Raw genomic sequence first — 12,908 nt, 5'->3', positions numbered from 1 at the left:
CATGGGCCATAAGGGAGAAGAGGAGGGACGGCCAGGGAAGGCCGCGCGCCCCCTCCCCCCTAGTCCGAATAGGACAAGGAAGGGGGGGGGCCCCCCCTTTCCTCTTTCTCCCTTCCTCCTTACTTTTCCAACAAGGCAAGAGGGGGGAGTCCTACTCCCGGTTGGAGTAGGACTCCTCCAGGCGCACCCCTAGGGCCGGCTGCACCTCCCCCTCCCCTCCTTTATATACTGAGGCAAGGGGGCACCCCATGAAACACAAGTTGATCCTCGTGATCGTTCCTTAGCCGTGTGCGGTGCCCCCTTCCACCATATTCCACCTCGGTCATATCGCAGCGGTGCTTAGGCGAAGCCCTGCGTCGGTAGAACATCGTCACTGTCATTACGCCGTCATGCTGACGAAACTCTCCCTCAATGTTTTGCTGGATCGGAGCTCGAGGGACGTCACTGAGTTCAACGTGTGCAGAACTCGGAGGTGCCGTACGTTCGGTACTTGGATCGGTCGGATCGAGAAGACGTACGACTACTTCCTCTATGTTGTGTCAACACTTCCGTTGCCGGTCTACGAGGGTATGTAGACAACACTCTCCCCTCTCGTTGCTATGCATCACCATGATCTTGCGTGTGTGTAGGAAAATTTTGAAATTACTAAGTTCCCCAACAGTGGCATCCGAGCCTAGGTTATACGCGTTGATGTTGTGCACGAGTAGAACATAAGTGAGTTGTGGGCGATATAAGTCATACTGCTTACCAGCATGTCATACTTTGGTTCGGCGGTATTGTTGGATGAAGTGGCCCGGACCGGCATTACGCGTATGTTTACACGAGACTGGTTCTACCGACGTGCTTTGCACACAGGTGGCTGGCGGGTGTCAGTTTCTCCAACTTTAGTTGAACCAAGTGTGGCTACGCCCGGTCCTTGCGAAGGTTAAAATAGCACCAACTTGACAAACTATCGTTGTGGTTTTGATGCGTAGGTAAGAATGGTTCTTGCTAAGCCCGTAGCATCCACGTAAAACTTGCAACAACAAATTAGAGGACGTCTAACTTGTTTTTGCAGGGCATGTTGTGATGTGATATGGTCAAGACATGATGCTAAATTTTATTGTATGAGATGATCATGTTTTGTAACCGAGTTATCGGCAACTGGCAGGAGTCATATAGTTGTCGCTTTATTGTATGCAATGCAATTGCGCTGTAATGATTTACTTTATCACTAAGCAGTAGCAATAGTCGTGGAAGCATAAGATTGGCGAGACGACAACGATGCTACGATGGTGATCAAGGTGTCGCGCCGGTGACGATGGTGATCATGACGGTGCTTCGGAGATGGAGATCACAAGCACAAGATGATGATGGCCATATCATATCACTTATATTGATTGCATGTGATGTTTATCTTTTATGCATCTTATCTTGCTTTGATTGACGGTAGCATTATAAGATGATCCCTCACTAAATTATCAAAGTATAAGTGTTCTCCCTGAGTATGCACCGTTGCGAAAGTTCTTCGTGCTGAGACACCACGTGATGATCGGGTGTGATAGGCTCTACATTCAAATACAACAGGTGCAAAACAGTTGCACACGCGGAATACTCAGGTTTAACTTGATGAGCCTAGCATATAACAGATATGGCCTCGAAAAACGGAGACCGAAAGGTCGAGCGTGAATCATATAGTAGATATGATCAACATATTGATGTTCACCATTGATACTACTCCATCTCACGTGATGATCGGACATGGTTTAGTTGATTTGGATCATGTGATCACTTAGAGGATTAGAGGGATATCTTTCTAAGTGGGAGTTCTTAAGTAATATGATTAATTGAACTTAAATTTATAATGAACTTAGTACCTGATAGTATCTTGCTTGTCTATGTTTGATTATAGATGGATGGCTCGTGCTGTTGTTCCGTTGAATTTTAATGCGTTCCTTGAGAAAGCAAAGTTGAAAGATGATGGTAGCAATTACACGGACTAGGTCCGTAACTTGAGGATAATCCTCATTGCTGCACAGAAGAATTACGTCCTGGAAGCACCGCTAAGTGCCAAGCCTACTGCAGGAGCAACACCAGATGTTATGAACGTCTGGCAGAGCAAAGCTGATGACTACTCGATAGTTCAGTGTGCCATGCTTTACGGCTTAGAACCGGGTCTTCAACGACGTTTTGAACGTCATGGAGCATATGAGATGTTCCAGGAGTTGAAGTTAATATTTCAAGCAAATGCCCGGATTGAGAGATATGAAGTCTCCAATAAGTTCTATAGCTTCAAGATGGAGGAGAATAGTTCTGTCAGTGAACATATACTCAAAATGTCTGGGTATCATAATCACTTGACTCAACTGGGGGTTAATCTTCATGTTGATAGTGTCATTGACAGAGTTCTTCAATCACTACCACCAAGCTACAAAAGCTTCGTGATGAACTATAATATGCAAGGGATGAATAAGACTATTCCTGAGCTCTTCGCGATGCTAAAAGCCGCAGAGGTAGAAATCAAGAAGGAGCATCAAGTGTTGATGGTCAATAAGACCACCAGTTTAAAGAAAAAGGGCAAAGGGAAGAAGAAAGGGAACTTCAAGAAGAACAGCAAACAAGTTGCTGCTCAGGAGAAGAAACCCAAGTATGGACCTAAGCCTGAGACTGAGTGCTTCTACTGCAAGCAGACTGGTCACTGGAAGTGGAACTGCCCCAAGTATTTGGCGGATAAGAAGGATGGCAAAGTGAACAAAGGTATATGTGATATACATGTTATTGATGTGTACCTTACTAATGCTCGCAGTAGCACCTGGGTATTTGATACTGATTCTGTTGCTAACATTAGCAACTCGAAATAGGGGCTACGGATTAAGCGAAGATTGGCTAAGGACGAGGTGACGATGCGCGTGGGAAATGGCTCCAAAGTCGATGTGATCGCGGTCGGCACGCTACCTCAACATCTACCTTCGGGATTAGTATTAGACCTAAATAATTGTTATTTGGTGCCAGTGTTAAGCATGAACATTATATCTGGATCTTGTTTGATGCAAGACGGTTATTCATTTAAATCGGAGAATAATGGTTGTTCTATTTATATGAATAATATCTTTTATGGTCATGCACCCTTGAAGAGTAGTCTATTTTTGTTGAATCTAGATAGTAGTGATACACATATTCATAATATTGAAGCCAAATGATGCAGAGTTGATAATGATAGTGCAACTTATTTGTGGCACTGCCGTTTAGGTCATATCGGTGTAAAGCGCATGAAGAAACTCCATACTGATGGACTTTTGGAACCACTTGATTATGAATCACTTGGTACTTGCCAACCGTGCCTCATGGGCAAGATGACTAAAACGCCGTTCTCCGAAACTATGGAGCGAGCAACAGATTTGTTGGAAATCATACATACAGATGTGTGTGGTCCGATGAATATTGAGGCTCGCGGTGGGTATCGTTATTTTCTCACCTTCACAGATGATTTAAGCAGATATGGGTATATCTACTTAATGAAACATAAGTCTGAAACATTTGTAAAGTTCAAAGAATTTCAGAGTGAAGTTGAAAATCATCGTAACAAGAAAATAAAGTTTCCACGATCTGATCGTGGAGGAGAATATTTGAGTTACGAGTTTGGTCTTCATTTGAAACAATGCGGAATAGTTTCATAACTCACGCCACCCAGAACACCACAGTGTAATGGTGTGTCCGAACGTCGTAATCGTACTTTACTAGATATGGTGTGATCTATGATGTCTCTTACTGATTTACCGCTATCATTTTGGGGTTATGCTTTAGAGACGGCTGCATTCACATTAAATAGGGCACCATCAAAATCCGTTGATACGACGCCTTATGAACTGTGGTTTGGCAAGAAACCAAAGTTATCGTTTCTTAAAGTTTGAGGCTGCGATGCTTATGTGAAAAAGCTTCAACCTGATAAGCTCGAACCCAAATCGGAGAAATGCGTCTTCATAGGATACCGAAAAGAGACTGTTGGTACACCTTCTATCACAGATCCGAAGGCAAGACTTTTGTTGCTAAATTTGGAATCTTTCTAGAGAAGGAGTTTCTCTCGAAAGAAGTGAGTGGGAGGAAAGTAGAACTTGATGAGTTAACTGTACCTGCTCCCTTATTGGAGAGTAGTTCATCACAGGAACCGGTTTCTGTGACACCTACACCAATCAGTGAGGAAGCTAATGATAATGATCATGAAGCTTCAGATCAAATTACTACCGAACCTCATAGATCAACCAGAGTAAGATCCGCACCAAAGTGGTACGGTAATCCTGTTTTGGAAGTCATGTTACTAGACCATGATGAACCTACGAACTATGAAGAAGCAATGGTGAGCCCATATTCCGCAAAAGGCTTGAGGCCATGAAATCTGAGACGGGATCCATGTATGAGAACAAAGTGTGGACTTTGGTTGACTTGCCCGTTGATCGGCAAGCCATTGAGAATAAATGGATCTTCAAGAAGAAGACTGATGCTGATGGTAATGTTACTGTCTATAAAGATCCGCTTGTTGCAAAAGGTTTTCGACAAGTTCAAGGGATTGACTACGATGAGACTTTCTCACCCGTAGTGATGCTTAAGTCTGTCTGAATCATGTTAGCAATTGCCGCATTTTATAATTATGAAATTTGGCAAATGGATGTCAAAACTGCATTCTTGAATGGATTTCTGGAAGAAGAGTTGTATATGATGCAACCAGAAGGTTTTGTCGATCCAAAGGGAGCTAACAAAGTGTGCAAGCTCCAGCGATCCATTTATGGACTGGTGCAAGCCTCTCGGAGTTGGAATAAACGCTTTGATAGTGTGATCAAAGCATATGGTTTTATACAGACTTTTGGAGAAGCATGTATTTACAAGAAAGTGAGTGGGAGCTCTGTAGCATTTCTAATATTATATGTGGATGACATATTGTTGATTGGAAATGATATATAATTTCTGGATAGCATAAAAGGATATTTGAATAAGAGTTTTTCAATGATGGACCTCGGTGAAGCTGCCTATATACTGGGCATCAAGATCTATAGAGATAGATCAAGACGCTTAATTGGACTTTCACAAAGCACATACCTTGACAAAGTTTTGAAGAAGTTCAAAATGGATCAAGCAAAGAAAGGGTTCTTGCCTGTGTTACAAGGTGTAAACTTGAGTAAGACTCAATGCCCGACCACCGCAGAAGATAGAGAGAAAATGAAAGATGTTCCCTATGCTTCAGCCATAGGCTCTATCATGTATGCAATGTTGTGTACCAGACCTGATGTGTGCCTTGCTATAAGTCTAGCAGGGAGGTACCAAAGTAATCCAGGAGTGGATCACTGGACAGCGGTCAAGAACTGTGACGCCCCGAGACCGATGTGCCAGGTGTCCTCCAGTTATTCGTTGTTGTTGCCTTGTCATGTGCTTGCGTGTAATGCATTGCATACCATGTCATCATGTGCATTGCATCATCATGTTTTAAAACTTGCATTCGTCCGGGTTCCCCCAGTTCCATCTGTTGTCCGTTCTGTGCCCAGACACACTTGCACGCACCCGCGGCATGTCTGAAATATTATTTTATAAGTGGCCGGAAAATGGTCTCGGAATGGGATGAAAGTTGGCGTGTGGTCTTATTATAGTGTAGATATACCGCCTGTCAAGTTTCATCGCATTCGGAGTTCGTTTGACGCCCCAACGTTTAACTATAGCGGCATTATAGCCGGTCTAACGTCGGACATTTTCGGTCTTCGGAAACAGTCGCCGGGCCTCCCTCTCTTCTCTTCTCTCAACTCGAGACCGCCTACATAGCTCACTACCTTCCGCCAGGTCCAACCTAACCTCTCTCGTCAGCCCGACCCCTCGCGCGCGCGTCCGAAATCTGTCCCGGACCCGACCCGGGCAGTCGTCACCGTTGGATCCGGATCAACCCCAAACATCTACAAAACATCTTCGTTTTGTTCATTGAACCCCCTAGCCTATTTTTTTCCGCCAGTCCGATTATGATCGGAGGGGCTAGATAACCCCTACCCAATTCCTACCTGCTATTTATAGTAGATGAAACCCTACCTAAACTAGCCAACCCTAGAAATTAGGAGGTTTGTCCATTTCCCCGCCGCCGCACTCTCCACCAAATCCCCTATCGGGATCCTCCCTGATCCAATCCACCAAGCAGCGCTCCCCCATGTCCCTCCTCAATCCCCATCACTTGCAGCCACCCAAAAATCCTTCCAGTCACCGGGAAGCTCATCGACGCAAGCTCCTCCCATGCCCATCCTGAGCCGAGCGACATGGCCCCGTCGTATATCGCCGGAGTAGAAGCCCCTTGCCCAGTGCGCCTGAGCGGTGCCTCACCACCACCACGGTCAGCTAGGCCACAGAGGACCAGGTCGCCATGCCCCTGCCTTCCCTTCTTTTGCTCGCCGTGCTCCTGTCTCTCAACCTCTCTAATCTCTCTCGCCTCTCCCTTCTCTAGCAGAGACTTGATGCCTTGGACGCTCACGTCCCCGATCTTGCAGCGCCGCCGCCTAGAGCTTCTTCGCCGAAGGCCTTCGCCTCGTCCGCGTCGTCGGCGTCCATCCCCGCCTGAATCCTCGCATCCTCTCCAAACCTTGTGACTGCTGCTTCGCCTCTGCATCGAACGAGTCTCTGCCTCCTCCGCCCAAGCACCCACACGGGAGATGCCTGGCGCTCCACCCCAAGAAGGAACATCGCCCAAGTGCTCCTTCCTCCTGCGGCCCTCTAGCCGCCCGCCACGACCTTCGTCATGCCCGCAAGCTTCGCCTGCACCTCGCCTCCCCGACATGAACTGTACCGATCCGGCCATCTCCGGTGGCCTCCTCATCGTCGTGGCCTAGGCGAACTACAGACCCACCGTGACCTCGCCCTCCGACGACCTCCATCGCCCAGGGCCCTGGCGACCTCTCCGCCCTAGCCTCCGCCGCCGCACCGGTGAGTGTGGCGCGGGAGCACCGCCTGCATCGCTGCTGCCGTCGCGAACCTCTCCTACCGCTCCTTCGTGGACCCCGCGCCAAGTACGTGCCTCGCCGGAGTGGTCCTCGCCGCTGCCCTTCTCCCTCCGCCTTGCCCGCTCGCCGGAGCTTGGGCGCTGCTCTACTTCGTGCTCGCTGGCCCTGTCGTGCGCTGCTCTGCTTCGGCCAAGCCTCCCCGTTGAACCGTTCAATCGCCAACGTGGGCAGCCACCTGGGCCTCAAGCCTCCCCGTGGCCCAGATCTGTTAGCCCAGCTGCGGGCCTGCCTCCTCCTCTCCACAGTTCCGGGCCAAGGCCCATGGTGAGCGCCCAGCCGCCCCTGTTTTGGTCCAGTTCCTTTTTTTCAGATCTGCATTTTAGTATTTTTCCAGAGACAACAGTTTTGCAGAAAGCCCATGTTGTTCATGCATTAATAACTCTTGAACCGTGCTTCGGATTAAAATGGTTTAAATATGTAAAATGCTTAGAATTTCATATAGTTTCATGATATGTCTTTTTCATCCATGTTTAAAATGTTTAATATGTTGTTTGTTTAAATTTGCTTAAATAACTTGCTAAAATGGTTTAATTCATAACTAAATAACCGTAACTCGGAATTTAATAAACTTTATATGTAAATGGGGTGGAAAATGCCTAGATTATCATGATGGCTTTACTTTGCATGTTTAACTACCCTAAAATTGTGTTTAGGGCAGAACAGTACCAAATCTAATTTATGCACATGAGGAGTTTCTGGATTTGTTGTTCGTTGCTTCCGGCCTCATTTAACCTTGACTTGATAGGTAGTTTTACTTTGCTTCACCCTCTTGCCATGGTTAATCAACATTTAATATTGTTGGGTACATAAACGAGATCGAAGTAAATAATTAATGTGGTGTTCCGTCAATATGTAACTTCGTTGCATAATGAGCTCCACTTAATTTGTAGTATTGTTTGTGCACTTTGCCATGCCATGCTTCATTAAACCGGACATGCATCATACTCGATTGTGCATCATGCCATGTTGATGTGTTGGTTGTTTACTATGTTGTTTGCTTCTTTCCGGTGTTGCTTCTTCGGGTTGGTTCCTATAACGTCGTGTGTGTGAGGATCCGTTCGACTACGTCCATTTATCTTATTCATGGACTCGTTCTTCTTCCTTGCGGGATTTCAGGCAAGATGATCATACCCTCGAAATCACTTCTATCTTTGCTTGCTAGTGGCTCGCTCTTTTGCTATGCCTATGCTGCGATACCTACCACTTGCTTATCATGCGTCCCATATTGTTGAACCAAGCCTCTAACCCACCTTGTCCTAGCAAACCGTTGTTTGTCTATGTTACCGCTTTGCTCAGGCCCTCTTATAGCATTGTTAGTTGCAGGTGAAGATTGAAGTTTGTTCCTTGTTGGAACATGGAGATGTTATTCCTTGATGGAACATGTTTACTTGTTGGGATATCACAATCTCTTATTTAATTAATGCATCTATATACTTGGTAAAGGGTGGAAGGCTCGGCCTTATGCCTGGTGTTTTGTGCCACTCTTGCCGCCCTAGTTTCCGTCATATCGGTGTTATGTTCCCGGATTTTGCATTCCTTACGCGGTTGGGCTATAATGGGAACCCCTTGACAGTTCGCCTTGAATAAAACTCCTCCAGCAATGCCCAACCTTGGTTTTACCATTTGCCACCTAGCCTTTTCTTTCCCTTGGGTTCTGCAGACTCAAGGATCATCATTATTTTAACCCCCCCGGGCCAGTGCTCCTCTGAGTGTTGGTCCAAACTGTCAGCCGCCGGTGGCCACCAGGGGCAACTCTGGGCTGGCCTACCGGAAGTTTGGACAATCTGAGTGTGCCCTGAGAACGAGATATGTGCAGCTCCTATCGGGATTTGTCGGCACATTCGGGCGGTGTTGCTGGACTTGTTTTACCATTGTCGAAATGTCTTGTAACCGGGATTCCGAGTCTGATCGGGTCTTCCCGCTAGAAGGAATATCCTTCGTTGACCGTGAGAGCTTGTCATGGGCTAAGTTGGGACACCCCTGCAGGGATTTGAACTTTCGAAAGTCGTGCCCGCGGTTATGGGCAGATGGGAATTTTTTCATGTCCGGTTGTAGATAACTTGAACCTTAACTTAATTAAAATGAGTCAACCGCGTGTGTTTCCGTGATGGTCTCTTTCCGGCGAAGTCTGGGAAGTGAACACGGTGTTGGAGTTATGCTTGACGTAGGTTGTTCTAGGATCACTTCTTGAACATAGTTTCTCGGTCGTGCTTTGCCTTCTCTTCTCGCTCTCATTTGCGTATGTTAGCCACCAAATATGCTAGTCGCTTGCTGCAGCTCCACCTCATACCTTTACCTTACCCATAAGCTTAAATAGTCTTGATCGCGAGGGTGCGAGATTGCTGAGTCCCCGTGACTCACAGATACTTCCAAAACCAGCTTGCAGGTGCCGTTGAACCGTGCAGATGACTCAACCAAGCTCAAGGAGGAGCTCGATGAAGATCTTGTCCTTTGTGTTGTTTCGTTCTAGTTGATCAGTAGTGGAGCCCAGTTGGGGTCGATCAGGGACCTTGTCGCATTTGGGGTTCTTCTTTTATTTTGGTTCCATAGTCGGACCTTGACTGTATTTGGATGATGTAATGCTTTATTCATGTATTTGTGTGAAGTGGCGATTGTGAGCCAACTATGTATCTTTTCCCTTATTGTATTACATGGGTTGTTTGCGAAGATTACCTCACTTGCGACATTGCTTTCAATGTGGTTATGCCTCTAAGTCGTGCTTCGACACGTGGGAGATATAGCCGCATCGAGGGTGTTACAAGTTGGTAATGAGAGCCTTCCCTGACCTTAGGAGCCCCCCTGCTTGATCGATTAGCTGGCTTTGTTGAGTCTAGAAAAATGTTTTGAGTCATTTAGGAATTATATATATCGGAGATTTAGGAATTCTTTTTACTCCCCAGTCCCTTCATCGCTCTGGTGAGGCATCCTGACATAGAGTTTTGACTCTTCTCTTCTCAAATTTCACTAAAAAAAATTAGGATCACGCGGGTATCTTGGAATCGTTCCGATCGATTTGTGACGAGAACATTGTTCTTGGTGCCTCCTGTCATTTAGGGGTTGTGGCAGTGTCCCGGGGAGTTGAGCTCCGAGGTGTTGTCGTCACAATTTTATCGTTGCAGTTCTGGAATACCTGAGTTTAGTACGCCGACATCGAAAATCTCTTTTATGCAGTTGTTGGTGAGATAACCTCGACGCCACCCAGTACTGGGGCGGGAGTTCGGGAGTATTGCCATAACTCGTATAACGGATGCTTTTCGAAGGTTGAGGTAGATGATTTCCGAAGGTTTCTTGGTTATGTGTTGAAGGATGGATACAGCTGGATGTAGGATTTGTTAGTTTTGGGTGAGATATTATGCTTCCCATGTATCCCAACACCTGATTGCATAACCGGAAAAGTTCGGGAGTTTATAAGTGGGAATTCAAGTAGCTCCTAGGATTTCTTTCCGACAGATGTATGATTTGAAATTGGGGTTCGACGTCTAGTGGTCCGCCTATTCACGGTTGGTTTTACAGTGGTCTCGTTGTGTCTTAAAGAGTCCTTGGCTATGCTGACTCAGGGACGCTTCGTATGTCATGTGCACTGCCTTGTCCATGATGGTGTTGTACAATCGAGCCCGTGTAGGCCCCACCACGAAAACTTCGGACGAAATCTCTATCATATGTTTGTTCTGGCTTCTTCTGCAAGCCGATCCTTTGTTTTGTTTTTGAGTTGTGGTATTCGAGTTGCTTTGAATTCAAATGTTGATTCCATCCCTTGTCTAAGTGGTGTTCTCATATTCCTATGTGAATACTAATCCTTCTCGATCATCGAGTCTGTCATGTCAATCCTTTTTAACCGGTGTACTTCTCTTCAAGTGGATCCGATCATTGCAACATCTGCAAGATCAAGTATCAGTTCTTCTCAACGGTGTTTGCTTCATCCGTTCCAAGTTGTCTTTGTTTTCCCACCCTCCCACCCTTGTTTCTTCAAGGACTCAGATTTCTTAATCAAGCATCCTTTGATTCATGTGAAGTCTCTCCATTCTTTTCCTTCATGTTCTTACCCGGTGATTCTCATGAAGATTCTAACGAAGCTTCAAGTTATCATTATTCGTTATTTTTCTTCTCCGGTGGAACAAATTCAAGCCATGTTGATCATATCATTTCCTCGTTTCAAATACCTTCCCTTGCCGGTGCACCTCATATTTAGTCATTTCTCTCTATTCAACTATTCCGGAGTCCTCAAGATATCCCGAAGATTCGTGCTTACGCTCTGCTTTCGTTCAAGCTCTTTCGAGGATGTTATCCCATTCAAGTCATTTAATTCAACCGGTGCAACCTCTTTTTTTAATCATTTCAACGGTGTTTCTTTTGACTGGCCCTAACCCACAGGTCTTTTCCCAGGATCTTACCTGACTCTTCTTATTTTTCCCAGAGCTATCCTAAATTCTTTTCAAAGTTTGACGTAAGAATGAATTATCATCAGTCAAATGCCTTTCTCCAAGATCTGTCAAATTCTTTTCATCGTTGGCTCAACCTCTTCACTTTTGATTCTTTCGGAGTATCTCAACTATTCATGGTGGTGTTCTCGTCGTCATTCTCGGATTTTGAAGACCGAAGAAGACTTTTCCTCCATATCTATCCGCTCTCTCAGAGATTCAGGACTCTAGCTTGATGTCATCCTCTCATAACTGTTTTTGATAGTGAGAATTCTTTTCACCTATCCGGAGCAATTCAAGAGTCTTCTCAGTTTGATTATCCGGAGTCCAACAATTCAGGTTTATTCATTCTCAGCCTTCAGTTATCATTCTCCAATCTTACCAGTGCATCGTTCAAGTGATCTCTAATCAGTTCGTGATCCCTTCGTTCTCATGTATCTAGTTTGTCTCAAGCACCTTCGTTCATTTGCTAATTCTTATCGGTGATTCACCCCTACTTCGATCATTTTCAATTCTTACGGTGGTCCATTCAAGAGTTCTCTTCCTTGGTCACCATATCAATTTATTCGTTGTTTCAACCCTTCCGGTGGTTCGTTCGATACCTTCTCAAGTTTATGTTATATCTCTCTTAATTTTTTTTCTACGAGAATAAGTAATATGCCAAATCCATTGATTGTCATCAATTTAATTGGTGAAGGATACGCATAACGTAATTCTTATTCTTGTTCCATCCAAGTGATCAATTCCTTTTTCCGGAGTGGTTCATCATATCACATTCTCAGTTCGAGATGCTTTATCTTTTCTTTTCCCGGAGTTCCAAGCTCTCTCAATTATATCGTCATGGAGATCCATCTAAATCATTGCAAGGATTCACCTTGTGTTTTCAATTTCTCTTTCTTTTTATTCTTTTGTTACCGGAGTTTCTTCATGGAGGCTATACATGATGGTTCATCAAATATTAAATTCCTTCTCGAAGGGTTCATCAACATTCTTTTCAGAGGAGCTCAAGCATTCTTCATCTTGCAATCCGGGGTACAATTCTTTCTACCTTATCATTGGAGGTGGTATTATGTCATTCTTGATAATTTGAGTTCATGTTTCATGATTCACATGTTATTAAGAATGAGGTATTTTAAATCCACCAACCAACTAGTTGGAGCTATCTTGTGTCATGTTTCACCTAAAGCCTTCCCTAAGGATTGTTGCTATCTATGGTGCTCATAAGTGACCCAAGTTCTTCTTTTACCCTCCCGGTGAAATATTTTCTTGTCTCCTTGTTCATATCAATCCAATTATTTTTCCCGTGAGTGGCAGGTTGTCACCTCATAATTTGAGATGTATTCCATAAGACCATATCAAGCTTATTCTTTTTGTTGTTGGTTTTTCCAACAACTCTGTTCTAGCATTTGTTGTAACCGTGCTCTCTCAAGATCTTGTTTCCCTGCGTTCCGGAGGCATTGTGATGTTTCTCTCCTCAACCCATCTTCTC

The sequence above is a fragment of the Triticum dicoccoides genome, chromosome 7A (genome assembly GCF_002162155.2).
Source record: "Triticum dicoccoides isolate Atlit2015 ecotype Zavitan chromosome 7A, WEW_v2.0, whole genome shotgun sequence".
Lineage (NCBI taxonomy): Eukaryota > Viridiplantae > Streptophyta > Magnoliopsida > Poales > Poaceae > Triticum > Triticum dicoccoides.
Note: the sequence above shows the minus strand (reverse complement) of the source record.